The 27,312-nt window shown below is 40.3% G+C and overlaps 1 long non-coding RNA gene across 1 annotated transcript; it reads right to left on the bottom strand.

Annotated features, from left to right (window-relative positions):
* LOC128849465 (uncharacterized) lies at nt 1-27,312 on the bottom strand. The gene is made up of 3 exons (XR_008447402.1): nt 27,199-27,312; nt 2,340-2,403; nt 1-1,553 (listed from the first exon to the last, which is right to left on the bottom strand). It is a non-coding gene; the product is annotated as an uncharacterized LOC128849465 (long non-coding RNA).

Below are 27,312 nucleotides of genomic sequence, written 5' to 3'. Positions count from 1 at the left end.
TTTTGCTTGGTTGTGTTGCATTATACTAATTCAGTCTTCTTTGGCTGGAGAGTCTTATCAAGTATCTTCATTTAACAAAGCTTCCTGTAAGATTTCCTGACGTTAGTTGTCTCTGAATTTCATGTAAGAATGTTTTTTTTTTCTTCTTGTGGTGTTTTGGTGTTATTGCATCTGGTCTCAGTCCATTCCTGTTTGGTCACAGCGCTACCATGTGTGCCAAGGGGGTACCTGATCTGAAAAATTCAACTCTTGGTGATTGACCACTTAGAAATCTTGTCCAAGATACCCCAGAAACCTTGTATTTATTTTCAAATACTCATCCAATCCAAAGACATTCAGACAAAAGTCATTGACCTCAACATACTGCATTTTCAAATAATTTTTTCTTTTTATGGGAATGTTTCCACATAATTTGATGTACAGAATATTTTTCATCTGCAAAGAGCAACTGGAAGGACCTGCTGAAAAATCCTCATGGGGGGGATGTAGCTAGGCAATTATGGGTGATACATTTCACCCTAGGTGAATTAAAGAGAAAAAAATCAAGTTTTGACCTTTTTTACTATACTTACTCTATATCCTATTGATGAGCTACCCAAGTCTGTCTTTTTCTATCGCAAAGCAGTCCTACCTGTATTAAATACTACTTTCGGAAGTGATAAACTGCCCCTGGAAGTCTCTTTCTCTCAAGCAAGATGAGATGAACTGAAATCTAAAATGCAACATAGCAATAGTTTGCAAACTGAAAATGTTACATTCAATCTAATTAAATCTAGCACTGTGTAATAATATATCTAGCCTAGACTTCACTCTTCTTATTTCAGTCACATTATTCTCTGTCTTTCAGTAGTCCCCAAGGGCCACAGGGAGGTTTGGGCCAAGAATTAATTTTCGGACCAAAACTTAATAAAATTCCCAAGCAAAGATATTTTGACTCCGATGTAAAGAGCAAGAGCAAATGATCAAAGACCAGGAGAGTAGGGTAAATGGGAAAGTTACTTTGCAAAAACATAGTAAAAGCATATTAGTTATGCTTGCATTCCTTCAGGCTGTCAGTGATGTTCATCTGGGGAAAGTGGTATTTAACATGATTATTTGCAAGATAGGTTCAAAAATTAATTTTCCATAACTGTGCTATAAGCTGTGGCCATGCTGGAGATACCAGGGAGTAGAATTAGATATTGCTGAATGGGAACAATCTTCTCTATGTGCAGGTTCTCATGCTTTGCTGTAATTGATCATGTCTTTTCTATATATGTGGATTATTTGTCCATGATTTTGCCCCTTGAAAAGAAGAAATATTTCAGAAATAAATCTCCATTTCCTAACATTCAATTCCAGAGGATCAAAATTACTTTGTCAACTTAGTAGAAACCTCAGCACAGGACAACCTGTTCACCTTCCACATCCTTTCTTTGACAGGTTTATAAGTTCTAGCTATCACATACACCCCCCCCCCCAAAGTCAACACAGCTGATAAGGCTTTATCCATGCGCTGTTCTAGATGCCTTTTCAGTATGCCCAGGTTCTTGTTTTGGACTCCTTTTTTGTATCTGTAAAAAAGAACTCCAAGTTACGGTAAACACACACAGGGTCTCACTTCTGCTGTGCATCCATGTCAGATGGCTCATGGTTCTGATACCAAGTCTCCTGTTGCAATTTTTGGCTGCGGCTCATCAGACAACATTCAATCAAACTTCTTTTTCTTTTTGTCTTTCACATTGGTATTTGTATTTTAAAGAACTCTCTTCCAGTTCTACATTGTAGAATAGAGGAAATCTTAATCAGACTTCTGGTCTGGGTTGTTTGGCTGGAGGGTTTCTTTTCCTCTTTTAATACAATACTGCAAAAGAACAACCTAGACCTGCATGGTTTTGTGAAACATTTACTGGCACTGAAAACACTTGATGGATTCCAGCCATTACTTCAATATCTTTGATCTGGAACTGGGACTACTCCAAAAAACACATCCTCTATATACGATGCACAGTATTTCTTTTTCACCTGGTCTGTTTCATTTAAATGGTTTCCTCTCTGTGCATTCCTTTTAACTCTTCAACATCACTAATTTAAATGTCATGCTCTAACTGATCCATCTTGATTTTTCTCTGCTTCTTAATACAGTCGAATAAAGCAATAAATAGCATAAAAAATTGTTTGGAAGATGTGAACAAAAATGGTTTGATATGAGAAAAAAAAATGTAGCCTAAATCTCTTTGGACTCGCTTTAGAAATGTGTAAGGTACATGCAGGTTTTAGGAACAAATGTTACGTTCTAAAGCAGTGCACTGCTGTAGCAAGTTCAGCAACAAATGTGATCAGAATAAGGATTTACTTACGTTTTTGAAACATCAGGATTTGCTTCCAGTAGTTTCAGGGCAGGCAGACCAGCCAAACTTCATTCTAAGTGTCAGAAAAAAATATTCCACACTCAGACACTGTATCTAATACACACAACACTGACTTATCAGTTACACCAGCCATTCGTCTATTGCATTTGGATCATGGGTTTTAAAATGAGATGGTAATCAGGAATCAAGGTTATTAAGCAACAAGTGAAGAATGAAACAAACCTGCAGGAGAATAGATAGATGTTTGAAAAGAGAAATTGCAAACAATTTCAGGAGCACAAGAGCCACAGATTTATTTCTTCTTGCTGTAATCATTTTTACTTCAACAACAGATTTCTTTCTAAGGGCTTCCAGAAAAGGGCAACTTGTTTATATACGTAATCAAATATCAAAGATAAAATAAGACATTTGGAAAAGTGTTGGAAGTCTCTTATACCATGAAGGAAGACTTGTTTACAGTATTTGACTTTGTACCTCTAAATGAGGTTGGCATATTTTAAAATTCCTGTTACTTTCTAAACCCTTTCATCTTTTTGCAGACATCAATGCATTTTTTCCACACTACACCAGGAGTTCAGTCAACAGGACACTCATATGTGATTTATCTGACCAGATGTAGATGTTACATCCAAGTTGGGCATATAAACATCTGGCTGCATTACTTAGTGAGGACTTAGCAGGTGAAATTCATCTGGAACTTGGTACCTAACTTCACGATATATGATTGTATACGTAGTACAAGAGCCAAATCCTAGGAGTGCTTCATTCTTTTCTTCAGCTGTGAAAAGAGGCATGCTTGAGAACCCAGTTATAAACATTTTTGTGGCAGACATCTCAAGTCAAGTAGAATGAATCCAAGTTGAATCCCAATGACAGAGATTGTACCCAAGTCAACAAATCTCCTTCAAACAAAACAGAGTTCTGCAGGCTGGAAAGTAAAAGCAGACTTTCTTCCAAATAGAAAAGCCTTCTTGACCCTCTCAAGCGTTCTCCTGCCTACTGTGCCACAGGGCCTAGAATAAGAAAAATCAATACATTGTAGTTACCTAATATCAAACTTTTGGTCTTAGAAGATATGGTCTTTATTTTTCCCCCCTTTCAGACAAAGCAGTGACATTATGCTCATGCAACTGCGTATTTGACCAATACGCTCAAACAAAATTGACTAACATTTAGTTCAGTTTTCAGTTATCTGTTGCATTAAAGACAAGTTAGTATCAAAGAAATCCTAGCAGATAAGAGGTTTTTTCGCCTTCTGGAACATTGTTACTATTCCTGGCTCCCTCTTGGATAAAAGGTGTTCAGCTGCACTTATTGGCATGTCTGCATCCTTTCTGTTAGTATTCCCAAGTGTGCTGCCTTTTAAGCTTTTTCCCTCTTTTACCACATTTGACAGCACTGTCTCCATTTCAGCCTCAGTGCATTAGCGAGGTTGTCTTGTGCAATACAGTGAATTTCTCTCTGATTTGGGGATGTTTCCTGGGTAAAACATATGATGATTTGTCATTCAGGCTGTGCTGCAAATTGGGAACCTTATTATGCCTGACAGCTGTTGAAGAGGGAAGCTGGGAGGAGGGAAGAGCTGCCTGGTGTCCCAGGCTGGCTCGTGCTGGAGAGAGTGACCCAGGGGCCAGTTGTTCATGCGTGGCTGCACACCACTCTAGGCATCTCCAGTGTTGCAGCAGTCCCACTGCACAGAGCTCCTGTGCCCACTGCCCCTGTGCCCTTTAACTTCATGTATCGTAATGCAATAAATTAGAACTGCCTTTCAAACAAAGCAGGGAGAAGCGCAAAGCATTCTGGGCTGTTTTCAAGAAAACACCTATCTTTCAAACTCAGTGAGCCCTAGTTTTTAACACCATGATTCACTTGCTACGTCCTTGTTATAGGGAAATCATTTTGTCCTTTTTCACAGTAGGAATTAAGTAATACAAGTAGAAATTCTTAATTTGCCAGGATAGTAATACGGCTATAGACATAACGCTGTTCCAAACAACAGCTCTAATTCTTTTCACGCAATCCTTTTCCCTCCCTTTGCACTAACTCAAAGGAATAAAGTTCATATCTCTGGAAAATATACTTACTGATTTAAGTATTTGTGTGAAAATATAGGTCCTTGAAGTAGTATCTTTAGGATACACAGTGAAGCAACAGAGACTGCTACTAGTCTTGCATATTTCCTCTGGAATCCATTTACTTCCTCATGCCCGATTGCTTTTATATGCACTGCTTGTGAACTTGATTTTGTTCTAATTAATTTATTCCCTGTTCAGAAAACATGTAGACATTGCCACCTGGATGAGTCTTAATTTAAATTCGTAGAATTGAATAAAGCCGAGCAGAATAAAATAGCACAAAACGAACATGTCAAAGTAATTAATATAGGATATTCTAGCACTTACTACTTTTTAAATTGCACTTCAGTCATCTTGATATTTTAGCTTTTCTCTGCAATTATAATAGCTAAAAATTATTTTCTCTTTTTTTAAATAGTCTTGCATAATGGATGATTTCAGGATATATTTAAGCAGTGCGAAATACTGTAAGGTCTCTCAGAAACTGTGAGAGTTGGCTGTTTAGAGTATCAAAAATTGACTAATTTTTGCAAATTATAAGTAATAAGACTCCCTTAGACACCTGTGTTTTTTTGGAACAAGAAGAAGCAAACAAACTCACCTTTTTTTCCCAATGATTTATACCAAACTTGTTTAAAAATGTTTCGATAAAGTTATTTCTTTGGGACTAATAGTTTTTATTCTCAAATCCTTTGTCTGGATGGCAGAGTGTGGCAGTGCTGGGTAGACAGTTTTTGTAGTCATTGAAGAAATAAGATTTTGGCCTTCCTTCAATGGAGTCTGTAAACTGGAGTCTTTGCTCAGCTGATTTTGTCTCATCAGTCTTTATCTGTCCGGTCTCTCTCTACATTCAGCAGAGAGAAATAATCATCTCCAAGGCACATCCTATCATGTCAGCTGAAATGCCCTCTTTGAGTGCCTACGTGTCTCCACAGAGGGTGCTTTGATGAATACTGAGAATAGATAAACAGTTTTTACAGAGGAAAAAAAAATTAAATGAGTTGGATGCCTCCTGATTGATCATGAGGGGAAAGAGTCCTACCCCCATCCTGAGTGAGTGAAAGCTGCAGCAATAACTCATCCAGGCTTTAAACAGTCAAAGTGCTGGCAATCCTGCATTCCTTGGTACATGTTGTGGAGAGCTTCAAAGGGAACTTGTTCTTCACTCAGACTTCAGCAAAAATATGAGGTCAAAGGTCGAGGGTTTGTAAACTAATAATCCCCAGATGACAGAAGAGGAGCTCTTACCAAAATTCTTTCCCTCTTTTTTTTTCTCATTTTTTCACTTCATGAGGAATATGTCAAAAAACAGTCAAAGGAAGAGAATTTTTAATGCAAGCAGCAACACTGTGAATATCTTGAGTAAGGAGAGAAAGAATACATACACATTTTCACACATGCATTTTAAGAAAGGAATATGCATCCGCATAGAAGAGGTTTGTGGTTCAACTCACTAAAGACTGTATCAGCTTTTGCTGTAATGTTAACATTTGTCGGTTTCTGTCTATCATCTTTTAGTTGTCTTGGAGCCACCTGAATTGTGCAATAAAGAGGAAAAATGGTAATTCAGCTGATATCTCCACCTTTTCTGGTAAATGAGCTATTGAAAAAAAACACAAGCAACGCATATCCTGGATGCAAATTTCAGCACTGAGTCTTTACCCAGGTCAGCTTTACTAACACAAGGCTTAGAAGTTTCAAGTCTCTGTAGGCAGAAAATATGAGTAGAAGGTCTGCAATAACCTGAGGTGCTGAAATAGTCTTTAGGAGAGCAATTTCCAGCCAGAGACATCTGTTGTCTCTCAGCCAGCAATCCCAACCTGTGTAAGATCAGAAGTTTATCTCCAAGATGATTTCTGCAGCTCAAGATCACACAGTTCAAGTACCTCCATCTCTGAAAACACATGAGACAAAGCAGCTAACTCTTTCACCCGTGGGCCCCCACTATTTAGTTTGTGAAGGAATTTCTTTACTGAGGTTTCTATATGTGTATAGAGATAATGAAGACATTTACAGCTAGACTAACCAGAAGAAAGCAGCCAGACAGCAAGCTGTGTGAACAGCAATGATTTCCCAATGTACAGCCATACTTTTCAACACATGTAAGGTGCTGCAGAGAAAAGCAAGAGAAGAAGGCAGCCAGTCCAGCAACTACCAGGTGGTACGAAATTTCTTAACTGCCGAGAAGTGGGACAAAGGCTAATAGGACTGGGCTACACTAAGGCCTGAAAAGAAATGTTGAAAAAACATTGAATTCTCCACACAGTTGATCTCTGACTCCTACCATGGCTTTCTTGGACCACTGTGGACTTTGTCTGAGAGAGATATGGTCAGATCTGATATATCAGTCATTCCACATATGAGACTCACCAAATCGATTGATAGGCTCTCTTACAACCAGAAATATGGATGAAAAATTGACACAACATCAGTTTAAAGGTTAGATGCTCTCTCCGAGCAGGTTGTACATGGTCTACTTATAACTACAAAGGTAAAGGAAAAGAAAAAAAATTGTTAGCAGCTCCTCTCACGCCATCTGGGAATTATTAATTTGCAAACCTTCTTACTTAGACTGAATTTGTGCTAAAGTCTAAGTGGGAAAGAGCTGCTTTGAAGCCCTTCTAAATCTCATGTGCTATGACAGCCAGATCTGTATAACTCAGCTTCTCTGAAGCCCAGATGAATTACTGTTGCAGGCTCTATCAGTTCAGGACAGGTTATTTATACCCACACTGCCTATTCCAAGTGGGAACCATCTTCACTTGCCTAAAAGCTGGGCTAGTTTAACCTTCCAGGCTCTGCTTAAAAAAATGCTAGAAGCCTTTAGAGGGCAATTGAGCCACCTCTCTTGGACACCTATTTTAGAACCTGCTGAACTGCCCTCTTGAGTTGCTGCTCTCCGTGTTTCCCTCTTGCATTGACCGTAGGCAACTTCTAAGAAGCCATGTCAGAAGAGGCAGCTTTTCCAAGGGCTCCAATGAACTACTTGGAGAAAACCACAAAAAGAGGTATGGAAGAGATAGCCAAGAGCAGTGGGCATAAAGCCAAAGAGTAAAAGGGTTATGACAACGAGTGTTTCACAGATGGAAAAATAAACTGTGCATCCATTCATTTAGTCACATACAACTGCTTCCTACAAAGCACTGCTGTTTTTTCTGCTTGGGGCTTTGTTCTATCCTCCATCTAAAGAAAAATACTTCAGTTTTTCAGAGAAATAGCTTTGTCTGCAAATTTTTTTGTCCTTGTGAGCAACAACTAGAAAAAGTTGAAGGTAAAATCATAGAAATGTGGTCCCTGTCCACATATTCTACCTCCAATTAGTTAACATGGTTTTCCTTAAAAATAGCGAATTTGTCATATAGCAAATACATGACATGCTCTGTATGGCTTATCATGGCCAATAATGCATGACAGAGGAAAGAAAGAAAATGCTTAGTATTACAAAATCAACAGACCTCATGCTCAGAAAAATGTAAGCAATTTATTACTACTCTAACTGGTGTCATTCTGCCCAACTGTAAGAAAGCAGGGGAGTTTAATTGTTGGGGAAAAAATCAATCTTACTGGAATCTGAAGGTTCAAGGCAAAACATGGCATTGAGCCTACCTTTAGTAACCTTCAGTGACTTATGAGCCTTAATTTTCTTCAGCAAAAAGGTATTTTTTCTTTAAGTACTCTTTTTTTCTTTTGGACATATATTTGACTACTGTAGGCATGACCTGCCTTCAATTCATTTTTTTTGTGAAGTATGAGATGTCCCATTTTGGATTAAGAAGAAAATCTAACAACTGGAAATCTCTGAATATACCTTTATAAACATTTTTAAGGATTTTCTAACCCTTCTGTGGTAAAATAGATGAATTAATTAAAAAGTAATTTAAGTCAGCATAAATCGCTTCTGCAGAAATTATGAAAATCCTACCTTTCAAGCTGTAAAACTGCATTTTCTTTTAATGTAAACATATCCAATATTTAATGGATCTGTGGTCTTTAGTCATTTTTTCCAGTGTATCTGCTCCAAGTTCCCCCTGCATATTTTTATCCTACTGGCTTATCTGTGAGGAGAATCTCAGCTGTTTTTAGATCCAAGTACAACTGAAAAAAAAAAAAGACCTTTGAATTTTCCCACAACACTTCTGCTTCTGCATTTCCTAGATGATGGATGAGGATTGGTTTGAGTCCAGGAGTTTTCCCCCGCACTATGCCATGAAAAGGTGGGGGTGAAACAAAACAGGAGAAATCTCAGCTAGGTCTTGTTGGTTTTGACTTAAGTTTGCTTCTCGTACTTCCATTGTATGTATAAAAGTTTTGCCATTAAATTCCATTCTCACATGCAGCCAGTGAAACATACTAAATTCAGCCGAAGTTGAATATATCTATGAATGTATTTCAGTGTTAAAATCTGTGTCTTAAGAATAGGTAGACAGAACCAACCCCACTGAGAGAACAAAATACACTGTATCACATATATGATGCTGGGAAAGGTTAGAAAGAGTCCAGGGAGGAAACGTTGGCCTTGACATTAGCTCTCCCTTCTGTCGTTCCTATAGGTGCACTCTCATGCAGTTAATGAATAACAAGACATTTTGTCAGAAAGCAGAGCTGCATCCAGCTCTAGGGCCCCAATGGGGTTTGTTAGAATGAGTCCAGAGGAGGGCCATGAAAAGGGTCAGAAGATTTGAACACCTGCCCTGTGAAGAAAGGCTGAGAGAGTTGGAGTTGTTCAGCCCGGAGAACAGAGGGCTCTGAGGACAACTTATTGCTGTTTTTCAGTATTTAAAGGGGGTTTATAAGAAAGATGGGACAAACTTTTTAGTAGGGCTGTTGCAATAAGACAAGGGGTAATGGTTTTAAACTAAATGAATGTAGATTTAGATTAGCTATAATGAAGACTTTTAACTTATGATAAATGTGGTGAGACACTGGAACAGGTTGCCCAGAGAACTTGTGGGTGCCCCATCACTGGAAGTGTTCAAGGTCAAGTTGGATGGGGCTTTGAGCAACGTGATCCAGGAAAGATGTCTCTGCCCATGGCAAGGAGGTTGGAACTAGATGATCTTTAAAGGTCTCTTCTAACTCCCATGCTGTGGTTCAGTGAAAACATGCCTTGCCTTTTTACATTTGTGCCAGTACATCTGGTCCATTTTATTTCCATTTTATTAATCCTCCTTTTCCCCCCTTTTCTTCTTACCTCTCTGCCTGGAGAAAAGCACTTTGGGCTGCTGGACAATGGAAATTTTAGAAAAGTTGATTCTCTGGTTTCTTTTTATGGAAAACAACCCAAAATTTCACTAATAGCCAGATGATTGGCAAAGACACTCAATTCTGTTGCTAACCATTACATTTGACATATTGGTGAAATCTTGATCCAATGATATCTGCACAAAAAATTTCAACTGATTTTAACAGGAACTGCTTTTACATCATATCTTATATCTGCTGAATATCTGAAAACATGTTTCTGTACAACCAAAAAATGAGAGAGTTTACTTGTTAGTATTAATCTAGATATCTAATCTATTTTAACTTCTTTCTGGAGCTCTACAAGAGGAAAAACCTCTTCTCTGTTAGATATGTAATAGCCAGAGTGCTGTTGCCAGAGATATTTCTTCCGAACTGCAGAACAAATCCAGTGTCCTTGATGCTGCTGAACTGCAGAGCTACATGGATTTGTCTGCAGCTGAATGAATTTTACTACACATTTAAGAGACCTTGTTACATCTCAAAAGCCAAAGAAGATATGAATATCAGTATTGAAGCTTAAAGGTATCATTGCTGGTACTCTACCTAACATTTGCCAAGCATACTATTAATTATATGGGTTCCTCAACTGACTTGCAGTTATCTTAAGAAACCAGAGTAAAAACTTGCTGAATTTCAACCAGTTGGAAATGGCTGTTTGCTGCCTTGTTGTTTTGGTTGGATTCTAGCATTGAAACAAAAGGTATGTGAGTGAGTGTTTGAAGATTCCCAGTGGGTAAAAATTGTAGTATGACAAAGGGAACATGAATGACTCCCAGCTATTTTAGGAAGAATTTTCTGCAACAAATTTCAAACCGTTGTGATGGATTTATAACTGCATTTATTTTCAGTATTACCTCCTGCTATAAAAGGGCGCAGAGGTTATTTCATCTCTGTCTTCCTGGATGAAAGGAAGGGTAATTATAAACTCCAGGAAAACAAAAGGCAGCACAAAGAAAGGAAAAAATAATTTCTGATCGTAGTCCTTTCATGAATGACTTAAACCAAATTGTTTCAGCTGATAGTACCCTTGTAAAGTCCAAAGACATTATCTGATTGTATTGATGTCTGTTCTATTGTAGTAAACCACTATCAGCTCCACATAATATGGCCACAGTTTGACAGCCTCTGTGATGATACATTTTGAAATGAAATCTTTGGAAGGTAAGTTTTACCGCTACTCGATACTGCCTTTAAATTCAACTGGAAAAATGACATCATGTTCTCCATAGGCACTTATCAGTGTTTGCTCCAGGGACCTTTGACTTTGAAGAGAACTAAATGATACAGTGTTTGCATGCATGATATGCTAATATTTGCAGAGTCTATATATATTTGCACGGGGCTGTGTTTATACAGGTTCCTGTCTGAAGCAGCTAGCTGACCCAAACTCCCTTCCTAAAGCTATACGATCATGTCAATGTGGAAAGATTCTGGGTGGACTATGTCAGGCAAAGCACTTCATGGGCTTTTTGGATCCAAGCTGGTTTCAGTGGCTCACCTGCCTCAGAACAGGGGAGCCTTGGTCTTCGCTCCACTTCCCTGCACAGATGTGCCTCAGGGCTGCATGAAGAGCTGCTTGGAGGTATCTCAGCTCTTTGCTGTGTATCGGGGTTTTGTGTCTCTAGGCAGATAGCCAGGCTGGAGCAGGAAGGGACGTGGGGTGGCGTGTTCTCCTGCACACCACTCCCAGCTGAAGCTGGGGTGACACGAGTTTAGGAATAGCCTTAACATTTTCACTGGAGTCTGAAGTTAGCTGTAATGGCTTAAAGGTTTAGGCTGCATTCTGTAAACACTTAAACATTTGGGAATCATCAGGGCTGTGGCAGAGGCGGTGCTGGAGTGGTTCTGGTGCCTGCTGGTGGAGCAGGGCCATGCGGGGGGAGGGATACCTGACCCCCCCCCCCCTTCCCTCTCCCATCCTACCAGCCCAAAGTGTCCTGAGCTGGTGTTGTGCAAAGAAATGAGCACAGACAAGTTACCAGGAGGTAAGTCCAAGGAGGTGTATTCAGGGCAGTGGGACGGCATGCTGGGGTGGAGAGCTCTCCTCCTCTCCCTCCCATGATGCGTTCCGGCTGCCTGAGTGTTCTCCTCAGAAACCGATAAGCATCATCTTGAACTCATTAAAATTGTTCTCAACTCCTAGGGCTTTTTTTCCTTTTTTTTCCTCATTGCAGAAACAAACTGTGTTTACTCTTCCTTCATCTACAAAACAAGGGTGATATCCAGCAATCTGGTAACTCCTCAAGATATTTATTTTAATACACTGGCCTTTCACTTCTGAAGATTAGAGAGTCCTCTGGGGGCCAAGAAAACCTTAACAGTGAAATTCAAATGGACATGGAAATGTTTTGGTTTGGATTCATTAAATATCCTATGTGTGTGAAAGATTTCTTTACTAGTTTTTCTAGTAAGGCAACTATGGCACATTGTATCCTGGAAGAGGGTTTGATCTGAGACTTTTCTTCAGTTAAAAGCATCCATCTGAGTCATAAGAAGATGAATGATCTCTCTGCTCCAAGACTCAATACTTTGCAGGGAGTGCTCTGCACTGCATGAGGAAGTGAAAATGCTGGGGTTCAGCAGCAATTGTCAGGGTGTATCTAACCTGCTCCATGGGAAATTGTGCAAATGCCTTTCCCGACCCCTCAAGCACAGGGAGTGGTGCTTGCCCCAGGGCAGCCTTGGTTCCCATGGGAGGTATTTCTGCTTCAAGCATCCCTGCAGCCAGCAGGCAAGCGTGCAGGCTCCAGGGGTGCTGCAAGGCGGATGCCTCAGAAATGCTGGGACTGTTCCAGTGTTAGAAATCGCTGCCTTCAGACATTAAAGATGTAACTGTTACTCCTCAGCTACAAAGTCTTCTACTCCTGGCTTTGGCAGAAGCAAGTACTCAACTCATTAAATGAAAGAGTGGCTGCCGGCCCTGCATGCAGCAGAGATGCTCAGATGAGTGATGAAGAATTCTGAGGGACTGACATGGTTTTAAGAAGCAGTCAAGAAGAAATGTAAAAAAAACCATAAAGTTGCTGGCAGATTCTCCAGTGAAGAAATGAAGATGCCTTTTCACAGAATCACCAGGTTGGAAAGGACCCACTGGATCATCGAGTCCAATCATTCCTAACACTCCCTAAACCATGTCCCCAAGCACTTCATCCACCCGTTCCTTAAACACCTCCAGGGAAGGTGACTCGACCACCTCCCTGGGCAGCCTCTGCCAGTGCCCAATGACTCTTTCTGTGAAGAATTTTTTCCTGATGTCCAGCCTGAACCTCCCCTGGCTGAGCTTCAGGCCATTCCCCCTTGTCCTGTCCCCTGTCACTTGGGAGAAGAGGCCAGCTCCCTCCTCTCCACAACCTCCTTTCAGGTAGTTGTAGAGGGTAATAAGGTCTCCCCTCAGCCTCCTCTTCTCCAGGCTAAACAACCCCAGCTCTCTCAGCCGCTCCTCATAAGACTTGTTCTCCAGCCCCTTCACCAGCTTTGTTGCTCTTCTCTGGACACGCTCCAGAGCCTCAACATCCTTCTTGTGGTGAGGGGTCCAGAACTCAACACAGTATTCGAGGTCCCCACTTAAAGCTTTCTATTGTTTTTTTCACTGAGAGGACCTGCTGAGATATTTCTTTTTAAAATATGGTATTAGGAAATCAGAGTCAAAGGCACATTGGTGGCTTTTCTGTTTGGTGGCTAAGTGGCTGTCTCAGAAAGTATACAGCTCTATTTCTAAGGAGGATGTAATTTTATAGACTAAAATTCAAAGGATAAGGTAAACAATTGCACATAACTCTTTACCACAAAAGATTATTTTTCCCTTCAGCGCAGATTAGTGCTTTTATAACATGCCAATGAAAGAGGCCCTGGCTGCTTTTTTTTTTCCCTGTAGAGGATAAGCAGCGTTATCAGAGGAAGTGACAAAACATAGAGGGGCAGCATGAGTGTATATGGTGGAGAGGGTGGAGGGAGAGAAAGCCAGAAAAATTTTTTTAACATCAATTATCCCAGATATTATTAGATTATGTCACTTGTCAATATTTCATAGTTACCAGCTGAAAGGCATCTAGTCAAGCAATTAAGGCCAATTAGTGGAAGATGTGAGTATTTTGTTTCTCAGCCAGGTAAAATAAGACATGAGTTGTATTAACATGTTACAAAGAAAACCAAGAAAAACAATATACTTGATCCTGTTGGTGGCAGGAAGGAAACGCAGATACAATTTTGTAAGTGAATGTGTGCTGCTGAGCAGTAATTGTAGAGAATAAGCCAGCCAGGGAAACAGCTCAGGGACTCCAGAGGGTGGCAATACTCCAGGGGAAGGTGGATATGCACCCATGTGCCTCCACAGGAGGCATCAGGGCAAAAACACTTCCTACCTGACTAAAGCACATTGGAGGCTGTTTGGCCTTGCCCTGCATCCCATCTCCAAGCTAAGCTCCCACTGATGTGAAAGGCTTCTTTTCTGAAGAAGAAAACAGTAGAAGCAGAGCTTCATTTTGCAGCCTAGCTCCCCATGTTTTCTCCCCATTTTGCTTCTGATGTGATGCTGAGGCCACGGAGTGGATTGATTGCAGTACAGTATAAACAAAAGTTCTTGTTTCCTGAGCATCAGATGAAATAAAATCTAATGCTCATTTTATACAACAGCATTAAATTCTATGAAGAAATGAATTGTTCAGCTGGTCTCCTAATCTAGATGACAGTTTTATTACAATTAAAATATCACCTCTAGGAGGCCCTTTGTTTGCATTTGACAGATTTTATTGTGTTTATATAGGCTAATGAAGCAGAATGAAATTATGCAGCTTATATTAAATTTAAATGACTGATTTATTGTATTTAAAACCCAAAATTTATCACACGTGTTCTTTAATGCCACACAAACTACATTAGTTCACTGCTGGTTTATATTCTACTTCAGTGATCTGCCTGATTTGATAAGGCTTTGTGAGTGCACTAAAATAAGGTGAGTTAGTGTCCAAATAGTTAAAACAGGAAAGACTGTCTTTAAGCATTTTAGAAGGGTAAAAATACTGTGATGTTAGGTCTAGCCCGTGCTTCAGGTCAGTGGCTCTAATTTTGTGGGTTACTATCAGTGATTTCACTGAAGGGCTTTAGTTTGAAGCTTTGCCAACTGAGCTCAACTTTCCACCCACTCATTTTTTCTGTTGAGTTTTCTTGTTACTTATTTTAATTGACTGAGCAAACTCTATTATTTCTCATTGAACACACAGCTCAGATGGTCCCTGCCACACACAGTATTTGATAGGAAGGAACAGCAGTTACTCACTTTTCTGTGTAAGCACAGAGCTGATCACCATAAGTCTGAATATAGCCTGATTCACTTTAATATTTTCTGATATTGGAATTCCTGTCACTTTAGATTTCTGTCCTATAGCTTACAGCTCTTCTAGTTATTTCATGTTTTCTTCCTTCATTAACAGAGAAAATTAGATACATGGTGAGATTCACTGCATATGTTATTTTAGATGCAGTCTTTAGGATGAGGTGGGTTGTGCTCTATTCCTTTCCATGTAAAGGAAGCCAAAGCTTATTAGTTTAGATGCTGAAATCAGCTTAGTCAGATTAATTCCATGGCTAATATCTGAACTATTGCTAAGGTCTATCCCAATCACAGTGAATATTGGTACTTCGTATCGTCAATACAAGCATAAACGAAGAGCTTGGGATAAAATTTTCTATAAATCAACCTCCAAAACTAATAACTTGAATCAATGCTACTACAGTGTATTATATTTAATACTAGGAAGTTTTAAATAGGCCAAGAATTGCTATTTAAGAATAGCTAAAAAAGAACAACTTTCAGAAAATAAATTAATCTCTTATATCCAGTTTGAATCTGATAAAAATTTTGGCTAGAGAAACTATGGAAGGAAAATTTCAAAAGATCATTTTTCTTTTTTAGCAGCAGTGCTTGGTGAACTCATGACATCACTGATTTATTTTCCTTTGTAGCATTTCTATATCTTCAGCTTCGCTTTCCACTTTGGTTATTAGCTCATTGATATATACTGTTTCATACATAATACTACAGGGAAAGAAAGATGTTGGGCCTGATTTTGTGCTCAATTATTATAATGGTATGACTGAGAGAACAACTTAAATTATTTCTGTGATTAAATGTATTGTGTAACTATACAGATATTTGTGAGTACGAGTAAGTTGGACCTAGGAGTCAGCTCAAGTTTCTAGGACTGTGCAGGATAATGAATCTCACTGCCTTTATCCTTCAGCTCTCAGATCCCTGTACATAGGATCTGTAGCACATGGATTTGTCTTGCCTGTGGGTGGCATCCACCAGTTTCATCAACAGAAAGCTTCATGTAATCTCCAGAACTCAACTGTGCTGATAACAGTTTCTATTCAGTATAAGCAAAGAATCAGTAACTTACATTCCTTTGTGGTGCCTGTTGAACCATAGAAAAGGAGGTCCAAGCAAGAAACAAGATGAAAATAGGCTCCTAGGAGATCATTCCTACTTCTTGCTCACTCCTCCATCAGCCATGGAAAGCTTAAAGCCTCGCAGACTTGTTACGTACTCATGGTATACAGGGATTTCGCAACTGCCATGCATCAGAGACAGGGTATCCCAGCAAAGAGGATCTTCTTGAAAATACAGAGGTTCTGATTCTGGAATACTTAGGTTTTATATCTAATATGAGGAGCAGCTCTGTCTGGTCATATAGGTTCAGCATGAATTGACTCACATGACACACTTCAGGAAATAATTCTTCTCCCCAGCCAAATTTCCAGTGAGAAAAGTTAACATGCCAGCTTAGAACACACAGAACCCAATACTGAAAAATACAGCTGCTTTAATATACCATGATTGTCCTCACTAAAATCAAGAGGTCATGTTACGGCCCACCCTATAGCAAAGGGTCTAGACCAAAGTCACATATGTCATCCCTTTCAAAAGGGACGAAGTTTCAGAGTTTCTAGTCTGAGTACAGATTTGTGTCTCTATGACAGGTCCAAGGTCCTGCCCATGGACCACATGAAGAGCCCAGAAGCCTTAGCAATCCTGGAAAGCTCATTAGTGAAGAATATGAGTTACCATACGAGCCCTTCTCATGTTTAAAAAAAAAAATAGAAAAGGAAGGAAAACAAAAAAAAGGCTAATATGCCTTTGAGTGGGAGAACAATATACTTCCTCCCTGGAGCAGTATTACTTATTTCTTGCTGTCCAACTTGTCTGGCTTCTGTCTTTTTCTCTGTGTAAATCACAGTGATGCAATGAGCCTAATATGCAAAGTTGTTCCTACATGCTAATAACGTGCTTGCCCACCTGGTGGTGTTAAATAATGCCTAGGTAAACTGTTGTATTCTGCAGCACATAATTTGTTATAAAATAGGTATCAGTTAGCAATGTAGAGAAAGATGAAGAATTTGTGACAAAAAACCGAAAAGGTTCTTCCTGTGAGCTTTTGTAAAGAATTTCTATCAGGGAAAGGTCTTGTCTCTGTGTAAGGATCTGCAATAAGTTGGACACAATATCCTTGAAAGTGATTAAGCTCTTTAGAGTTAGAGAAATTAAGAAATATGTAGAGATGTTTGATGCTGTAGACATCGCATTGCCATACTTACCTAGGATAGGATTTTGGTGATTTCTTTGCAATAATTGAATAACTTCCTAGTTTCTTAGGATAGCAAAATTAAATATGCAAATACGTGATCATCTGCTGTTTTCCCATTTGGTTTTGTGATGTGATCAGTGACTCATTGCTTTTTCCCCTGGAAAGTTTTGAGGCCAAGTTGGATAACACAGACTCATGGAGCGCTTTGACTGTACTCCAAACTAACTGGATAAAGCCCTAAAAGTTTTAAATTTTTATTGATAGCTCATGCTGTTATAGATTCCATACTTTCATTTTCATGCTGTTATTTTCATTTTTCATTAAGTCATTTGAATTAGGGAAGGAAGATATTCCATTCTACAGTTTACGGGCAGAAATCTGAACATTAGCATATTTAAATCGGGTCTGTTACAACCATTGAGTGTGAAGTCCAGGCTGTATAAGGTAAGGCTATGTGAGGCAGAAATGAATATGCCAAAAAAGCAGTCAACTGCTCCAGTTGCCAGAAAAGGTGTTAATATTTTTCTCAATTCTACTAGAAGCTCATTGGGGTACGCAAAACTTGTTCATTAAGCGCTGCTGCAGAGTGACAGATGCTGACATATATAATTTGACAGCTGCAAATACCAGGTACTAGAAAGTGTCATTTCCCATAAGTATAAAATAATGGGTCATTATTCCCTGACAGATTAAAAACCAATTACTATGAATAAATGAATCAGTAATCCTGCGTACATTAAAAGAAAAATAGAACATTCTTTTTCTTCTTCCAGAAATAAAGGCGTTTTCCTTTGTTCTCTCACCTGTGTGCATTGCCTTCAATTGCCAATCCACTGACGAGGTGCCAGAGAGGAGGGAGTCACTCGCACCCTCTACTTCATGTTTCCGGATGAGGGAAGCTGGTTCCCCAGGTAGCCGGTGCAGAAATGGCATGTGCATCCAGCAGACAGATCAGAGGAGAAGCTTATGGTCTTTTTGGTTGCAAGAGGATCTCAGATGTGGAGGCTATCTGCCTAATATGAAGGTGCAAATACTTGCCTCTCAAGTGTTAGCTTTAGGCTGATAGATAGCACGCTTTTCTCCTTCCTACCTGACTATCAAACCCACCCTCACAATAACATTCTATTGCACTAGATAGCATAGAGACTGAAGGCTGGTCTCCAGCTGTGGCTATGGATATGGCCCAGTCAAGATAACTCCATCATTGTTGTGGAAAGAAGCATAGCAGGAGCTATGGCAATGCCTTTGAGTCACTGTAGAAGTCATCTGAAGGGAGGATATCTCCTGACATCTAGTTAAGTAGGCTCTGACAATCCTTCCTAGCAGTTCTGCAAGAGCCAGGCAGCTCTTTGCTGCTTGGGAAAAGTGTTCTTTTGTGTCTTTTGGGACAACGTTCCCTTTTGTGCATTAGGCACTTTGCAAAAAAAGAACCATTATTTATTCATTTATTTCAGCTTCTTTAAATCTATGTGCCTTATGTAACAGAAGATAGGGCCATTACAACTGACAAGTCTGAGCTCTTGTATAATGGAGGTTCCGCAGAATTTCACTCTAATTTCTGCATTAGGGACTCGCTCTTTTCTTCATATAAGCACAAGTGTTCACATAAAAGACAAATAAAATAGGGCTTTCACACATTCCTTACTGAACCTGTGTTTGTAAGGTTTCTAACAAAATACCTCAAGATTTTCAATAAATTTTAAAATGTAACTTGCATTATACTGCCAGAGCAGTATAGAGATTTAAATGCTTTGGCAAATCATGCCATGTTTAATATCTGATTGTGCTGATTTTTAGTATGTTATGCTTGCTGCTGTCTTTGTGCACAGCATATTGACTAGAAGCATGATAAAACCAATTGGAAATTAACACTGAAGTTCATGGGTGGCTTTCCTACATTCTTTGGAGTTCAAGACATTATTTGCTTGTCTTCTGTACTGAGCACAGTAGCCTTCTGGTCTGTGACTGGGCCTCTAGTAACTATAATCGTATAAATAGTAATTAGATGGAAGTTAAAAGCAGCATGACTGTACTGAGCAAATATGCATAATTACAAATGTGTCTGTATCAGCGGGAGAGAAAGAAAATTAATATACTTCAAATGTTCAGATTTTAATACCTCATTACTCAGAGATCATAAGTATTTGTTTAAGGAACGGATTAAAGGGAACTCTTCCCTGTCTCCTAATCCACTTGTTTCTCCTCCTGTGTGCAACAATTGATGGTTGTTCAGAGATCTGCAGAATTTTTTGAGGTTTTCCCACGTTATATTCTTAGATTTTGTCTTTGGGCTGCCAATCATCATGCTGAACTGCTTAAAGTGTATATTTATGGGTACTTCACACTGCTCTCTGTAAACTCAGCATCATTCTATCCATAGCATAAGACACCATTCCTCCAGCAGTAGCTCTGAATAAAGACAAACACTTGGACTATTGGTTGGCAGTGGGGTATGTTCTTGGCTTCAAGTTCATACTTCTGAAGTCTTTGAAGACAAGAAGCATTGAAACAAGTTTGCAGGTAGGAAATGGCAGACAAAGCTGCGTAGCCAGCACTGCAGAGCTTAAGGGAGTGAGTGATTTCCCCAGTCTTTTAAGCTCCATGTTAATCAAGTCAAATACAAAAATTGCTGTTAAATATTGTTGTCAGTGATTACTTAGGCAAGGCCCAAAATTCTATACATTTATAGCCTATGTAGGATGTATGTATATACAGTAATTTTTTTTTAATTCTTATATCATAAACTGTTGAGTTAATGCATTTTTACCCCTTCAAGAGCCAAGATTTAAAACGGGAATAAAAAAAAAAATCGAACCAAAAAGTAAGGTTAAAAGCTTGTATTGAGGGACCTGGGACATTTACACGTTGTCATTTTCTTCTTTTAGTTCTAGGCCTTGGTAACTGAAATCCCTCTTTGGTACAGTAGATATCTATCTTAACAATATGTCTGTCTCCTTCCTATTTGTTGGCAGCCTGGTTTGCTTTTGTGTGCATAAATTGGAAAGGATTTTTAAAGCTGTAGCTCAGGATGTGCAGTGAATGGTGCACTAGTAGTGTTTGAGACACTGCTGGCAGCAGGAGTCCGCAAAGAAACCATCATATCAGAACAAAAGCTGCTGTCTGCCAGCAATATAAACTTTAGGAAATGTTGTGGGTGATTAGTTGCTGCTCCGAATGTGTGAAATTTGGCCTGTCTGCATACACGCAAAATTGAACTCCCTTTTACATCTTGACACTCAAATGTAGAAATCACAGGACATTACAGGACTGATTACAAGACATAAAAGCCAGGAAGTTCAGTTTTGGAGTGAAAACCATACCAACGACTGTCTCTTTCTATTTAGATGTCAGTGAGTGAAAAGCTAAGGTGAAATGAAAAGGAACAGGAAACAAATCTCAAATGCAGATTGGGAAGAAACTCTAATGGGAAAAGCAGCTTGGTCAGGAAAGAACACTTGCATATAATATAAGGCACCTGGCTTCTCTGAAACTTTTGGGTTTTTAAGTAAACCTTAGTGGTCCTAGAATAATAGCACAAGAACAGTCCAGAAAACACATATTCTGCTGAATGTCACACAGTCTTTTTCCCCAAAGAAAGACTTCCGTCCCATTTCCAGGATCCTATTAGCTGGTATATTATGAATAACCTCCACTTCAATGAAAACAGAAAAGAATCCATATTGATTGCAAAGGAGAGAATAAAAAAGGTTGTTGGTTTTTTTTTTTTGCCACGAAACTCTTCAGTTAGTTACATTTTTCTGGGATAAAGAGTTTCGCAGGTTATTTCAAAACTGAATCAACTGTGACTGTAAACCATGAATTTAACTTGGATTAAAATTATCCTTGCTTTTTGGTGCAAGGCAGTTTGATTTTTTTTTTTCTGTAAGGGATTTCTCTTACTGAACTGATTATGAAATACATATGAAAACCAAGGGCAGAAGGTGGGGCTACTTTTTTTTTTCTTTCACATACCTCTGAGCCTTCTTCTTTAAGCAATCATAATAAAGATAAATATTTATAAAGCGCCTGCCAGTCTATGGCTTAAACGCACTTAACACACTTCAATACATACTATTGAAGAAATACATACTATTACAGAAATAGTAAAAAATATAGTTCTGGGGTGAAAGGAAATTTCTTGCTGATAGTAATGCTGGAAAACAGAAAGTAAACAGAGTTTAGTTTAAGGTAAATCAGAACATTTCAAAATAGATAATACTTCCACTGCTTCAAAATTTGTTAACAGGAACTTGTAGAGCGATTTTTCTTATCTTCCATAAATAGGCTGTAAATCTTACGTCCCAGAATGTAAATGGATGGTTTAGTACTTAGTCTAACAAAGGACAAGATTTTATTCCCCCTGTTTAGTAAGACATAGCCATGGAAGAAATAGTAAGATCGGAATCTAAGTGCCTGGAAGAGATTGAGAGGGGCTGTAGAAATGACTAATGCTTTTACCTAAGCAATAAAACTGAATTCTTGGGTGAGGGGAGACTGCAATATTTTTGAGTGCCTTTCCCTTAAAAAAAGGTCACAAAAAGATTTTCTTTCAGCATGGTCCACTTCATTGTATTTGCAAGAACAGTCAAGGAAACAAAGAATTTTACTCTTGGATATGCCATTTTAACTTTTTAATACCAGTTAGCAGCCCAGTGATTTAGGTGTCATTCTCAAGAGAACACGAGGACGAGCAGATGGTATCAGAGAAAACTAAATTTTTTTCTAGACTTATGGGTCAAAATTGACTAAATAATAAATTACTTACTAAAGAAAGCAGAACCTCAAGCCTTAGGTAAAAGTCCTAGGTGTTGTTCCACAAAGTCACTCGCATCCTATGAAATGCATATTTAGTATTTATGGAAAGTAGGACACCTCCAAGAGGAACGCATGAAAAAGCCTTCCTTCCAAATGCCCTGTCTCACAGGACAGACTTGTTTCATAAACATAAGAAAACTGCTAACTTTTGCATATGTAACCTTAATTATAGCAGAATTTAACTGTTTTATTTTTATTATTATTTTGAGTCAATTAGGAGATTTTTCTGCTTACTGGGGAGAACATTTTAAGAATCAATTTAAATATTCTAAATGATTGTATATAAATTTTACAAGTATGCTAAATTTAACCTTTGAAGTAGTTCCTAGCTCTTTCTCTTCCAAAATGAAATCAACTGAATAAAAATCGCTCTGGATTAGAGGCAAATGCTGTATTTCACTCTTGACAGAGAGAGACCTCCTTCCAAGTCAGTAAAGGTATCTGTTTTGTAATATAGAGCTTTGTTCCCTGACTTCAAATGAGGTTTCACAAAATCTCCATCACGTCTTCCAGATCACTCAGGGTCAGTAGGAGTCAACGTACTCACAGTCAACCACACCGATCCAAACAAGCTGGTACAGGGCAATTTGTGCTACGCCAACACACTCACACTGGTCTTTGGTGACTACCTCTGTAGGTACAACTGTAGGTCTCCACTACTCTTCTCCACCCTTCCTAGAAGGGATTCTTCAACCTCTGAGTATGCTGGCTAGCCCAAGCAACAAGTTGTGTTGCCTCCTGTTCTGGATCTGTATCTTTCAGAGCCACCTATAGATCTCTAAATAAGTGTGCTGTGTTTTGCCATGATCCACTAAGCTTTTGGAGACAGCCTCTAGCACATGGAAGAACTTGGTCTGTCTTAGCTAAGAAAGACTCCTGACACCCGTCTCCTGCTTTTGGGCTATCCAAGCTGACGTCTCCCCAGCCTAAGCTGGTTCTCTGGCATAGCTGAATGTCACAACATACTTACTTTCAGGTTCTATACATGACCCAAGGAAGAAGTAATGCACCAGAAGAGCAGCACCTGGCTGTAAGATTCTCCTCAGCCTGGAGCTATCATCAGCCTGATCTCGAGAGAGACTGCCCTGACCTTCAGGCTAGGAAAGACCAGAGTGAAAAGTAGTCTTTGCCTGCTGAAGCTGGGTCACAGGAATGTGTGATGTACAAAGCTGAACTCTCTAGCCTGATTGCTGTGGCTTTTAATTTGGAGGTGGAAGACTTCAACTCCATCTTTGTTTCCAAGCCTGGTGATAAATTTTGTACTTTACTTGACAAGTAAAGTACAAAAGCAGAGTTGGAAGACAGGTTGGGAATGCAAAGCTTCCTTCTACTAACTGTGCTAATACCTCTTCTTCCTCCTGCCTCTTCCACATTATTTTTTCTTGAGGGAGTGATGAGATGGGAGAGGGTCAGCCTCCTGAAAAGAAGTGGGGCATGGCAGGAAGCCCTGAGCCTTTATTTTCTGCTTCCTGGCCAAAGTCCTGAGAACATGTAAGATATGGGCTGCAGCACCAGAAATATTTCCACAGGTTCCAATTTTTCGCAAAAGTGAGCAAGTGTTCTGAGACTTTGCTTGGGCATAGGCATATGATCCAAAGGAGACTTCTGTGATCTCTGAGATTTTAAAGTCTTCTCTGGTATTTCTTTAGTAGCTAACACCAGCTTTTGCCTGCTCTATGTGCTGGCTACAGTGAAACACAGTCCTTAGCACTTAATTCTCATTATACTTTTTAAAGGATATTTAAGTGCCTCACTTGAGGTTGTAAATTGCACAGTAGCCTAAAGGTTGCAGATGGTAATGCCACCTACCAAGGAGCCTCTGCTGTTTTCTAGATCTGACCAGATGCTTTACAAAGAAGGACTTTTACTCAATTATCTAATTATGTTTACATATGTTTTAGAATTGCAATTGCAAAAGAAGAGATTTCCATGCTCTAAAGGCTTCTGTGCATTCTCGGCACTGACTTTGCTATGCCAGGGGAAATACTTCTGCAAATAGGAGTGATGGTAAAGGAAAGAGGAGAAGAAAAATATTGAGACAGAAGAACAAAATTGCATTCCTTCTAGCTCCATCAGCTTTACTGTATTTTGTTCCTAACAGCAACTTTGAAATGGCAAAGGAATTCCTTCCAACTCTTCCTGTGACCTAAATGCATAATTGAAGATGTATTGGTTACATGAAAGCCTCACAGAAACCACTGGGAAAGCACTGCAGATTATTTTTTCCTCCTTTTGCCACTATGTTTTTACAGATGTGATATGTGGTTTAAGAAGCCAAAGCAGACAGTCATCCTTTAGCCCTGCCAAACAGTCCAAACAAAGAAAAAGATCTCTCTTTCTCTCCCCTTCGCTCTCTTTCCTTCTCTCCTTCTCTCTCCCCCTCCTTCTCTCTCTCCTTCTCTCTCCCCTTCTCTCTCCCTCCTCCCTCTCTCCTTCTCTCTCCCTGTTTTCTTTTCTCTCTCCTTCTCTGTCTCCTTCTTTCTCTGTCTCTCTTCCTCTTTCCCTCCTTTTTCCTGTCTCCTTCTCTCTCTCCACTTCTCTATCTCCTTCTCTAGCTCCTTCTCTAGCTCCTTCTCTCTCTCCTTCTCTTTCCCTCCTTCTCCCTCTCTCTCTCTTTCCCTTCTTCTCCCACTCTCGTTCTCTCTCTCTCCCGTTTTCTCTCTCTCTCCTCTATCTCCTTCTCTCTCTCCTTCTCTGTTTCTCTCCTTCTGCCCCTCTCCCCTTCTCTACCTCCTTTTCTCCCTCTCTCCTTCTCTTTCCCCTTCTCTCTCTCCTTCCCTTCCCCTCCAGATATCAGGTATTCCAAGCTAACCCCCTCCAATAACTATTAGCTTTTGTCTGGTACATCTAATAAAACTAACGAGGCAAACGGCACATTTAGAGGAAACAACTGAGCGGCTCCGATCCGCGGAACCCAGCGGGTAGCGAGGACGCCCCGACGAGCTTTGCCGAGGGCTGGAGCGACACCTAGCGACACCTCCCCGCCACCTGGTCAGGGGAAGCCTTTACATCGAATCCCTGGAGCCCCTGGATAAAGATCGTGGCTGGATCTAGAGCCAGTGGATGGCAAAAAGTGCCGAGTCATCCTCGGAGGGGGGCGTGTGGCAGGGGGGTGCCTTAAATGTCATCTGCTGGTTCAGAGGCGTCCAGCCGCGGACTCTGGCCTCTCTCAAGTGTCCTCTGGGACCTGAACACCCTGATAACTGGTAGATCTTCTCTTTGAAGCTCATAGAATCGAAATGTGAAGACAATTGTGGGGTCCTTTTGGTGCTGCAGGAAAGATGTGAGAATAGATGGCATCTGGGTGCTGTGATAACTTGTCGGCCTGTTGTGCAGAAGGAGCTGTGGTAGAAGTTGTGGTAGACTGGGTTTTCCATTGATCTGGGAAAGGCAGTTTCATAGATTTTCATAGAATAGTTCGGGTTGGAAGGGACCTTAAAGATCATCCAGTTCCAACCCCCCCTGCCATGGGCAGGGACATCCCACGGGATCAGGCTGCCCAAGGCCCATCCAACCTGGCCTGGAACACCTCCAGGTTGGAGTGAACAGTGACATCTCTTCTTAGACCTAACCTAGAAAATACATGCAAATGTATTTGACTTCACCCACGTAAGGAATTGTCTTGCAGTCAGTGGGACCACTCACTAGCATATATGTCAGTGGTTTTGGGATCAAAGCCTAAATGTCGCTGTCACAGAATCATGGAGTGGTTTGGGTCAGAAGGGACCTCAAAGCCCATCCTGTTCCAACCCCCAGCCATGGGCAGGGACACCTCCCACTGGATCGGGGTGCTCCAAGCCCAATAGCTCATTGTCTGTGGCTGAGCAGACACAGTTCAATAGGTGTGACAGTCAGTAAAGTTCTGTTAGTGCCAATCATGCCAAAAAGGTAGAACTGCTGCCGTCTTTAACTTCTTTTTCAATTGTATCCTATAAATTCTAGCACGATTAATTGTATTCCACAGCAATTACTCGCTATCTGTGACTCATTTTAAATTGTCTTTGTAAAGAAGCCCTGTTCTTCGCTCAACAGAATCATCATTGCATCCCCTGTATGACAACATAACTGCATTGATGTGTATCTGTAAGAAAATAAGCCTAACTGCAGTATAGCTTGTAGTGCCATGCAAGTAATTACTAACTGAATACTACCCTGATAAGCTGGGAGCTTAGAAGGAAGGAAATGGTGGGAAGGAAATGGCCAGCCAGACCTTCTAAGGACCAGCTAAATGGTCAGTCCTACCAGGAAAGATCGACCACAGTTCTCCACCTCTTCCTCCGTTCCCAGAGCCCTACAGCACCAGGACAATGGAGACGGGAGGAGATGGTGGCAGCAGTGGCAGCTGGCAGTGAGGGGGAGGGGGTGTCCATGCTGCTGCTCTAACTTCTGCCACAGATCACTCTAGGTGGAGAAAAGTGCCTGGTGTTTCTGTGCATGGAGCTCAGTGTGCCACCAGTTCAAGGGAACAGAACGGTGCAGGCCAGGATTTGCTGGGGGATCTTTGTACAAGGAACCAAGGGAATAAATATATAAATATATTGTTGAGGAAGCATAACGGATGAAGGCACTGCTCTGGAAGGGCCAGGCGTGGAAAAGGTCAACCATTTGTTTCTTGTCCCTCACCTTGTGTCAATAGTGAGTTGCTATTCTCCCTCTTTGAAAGAGTAAATTTCCATAAGGGGGTAGGAAGAGGGGACTCACTCATTCACAGAGCCTCATTGTCTAATCCACAGAAGAGCAGGTCTTGTACTTCTCTGTGAGAGGCTAGCTGATAATTCTGCTCTAGCATGACCCTTTGCTCTAGCAAAGCCCTTTAGCCTTGCCCCTTTCTCCCTCCATGTCTACCAGGTTTCTGCACTCAAAAGTATAGTGAGTATTTAAGAGGCTGATGTGAAGGGCTCATGTATCCTATGCAATAACTCAGGGCATCTATACTAGAACTGCAGAAGCTGGACTTCTCAGTGGGGTGCTGCCTGTTAGGAATATGGAGGATGGATGTATGTTAAGCCCTGCCCCTTCACAGATCTCATTCCAGAGTGAATGTCCAGCTCTATTTTACAGTGTCAGGGTTTGGCACTTACACCAGCGACTTCTCACAGTTCCCTTGTTTCCCTGCACACACAGACTTACCTCTCAAACACAAACATCTAGATGGTTCCGGCACTGGGGGGCAAGAGCCTGCAGTTCAGTTCTTGCCTCTCCACTCAGTGAGTGAATGTAACCTCTGCTAAGAAAGCTGGTTTC

The sequence above is a fragment of the Cuculus canorus genome, chromosome 1, assembly GCF_017976375.1.
Source record: "Cuculus canorus isolate bCucCan1 chromosome 1, bCucCan1.pri, whole genome shotgun sequence".
NCBI classification, from domain to species: domain Eukaryota; kingdom Metazoa; phylum Chordata; class Aves; order Cuculiformes; family Cuculidae; genus Cuculus; species Cuculus canorus.
Note: the sequence above shows the minus strand (reverse complement) of the source record. Positions and strands in the feature narration are given on the sequence as shown.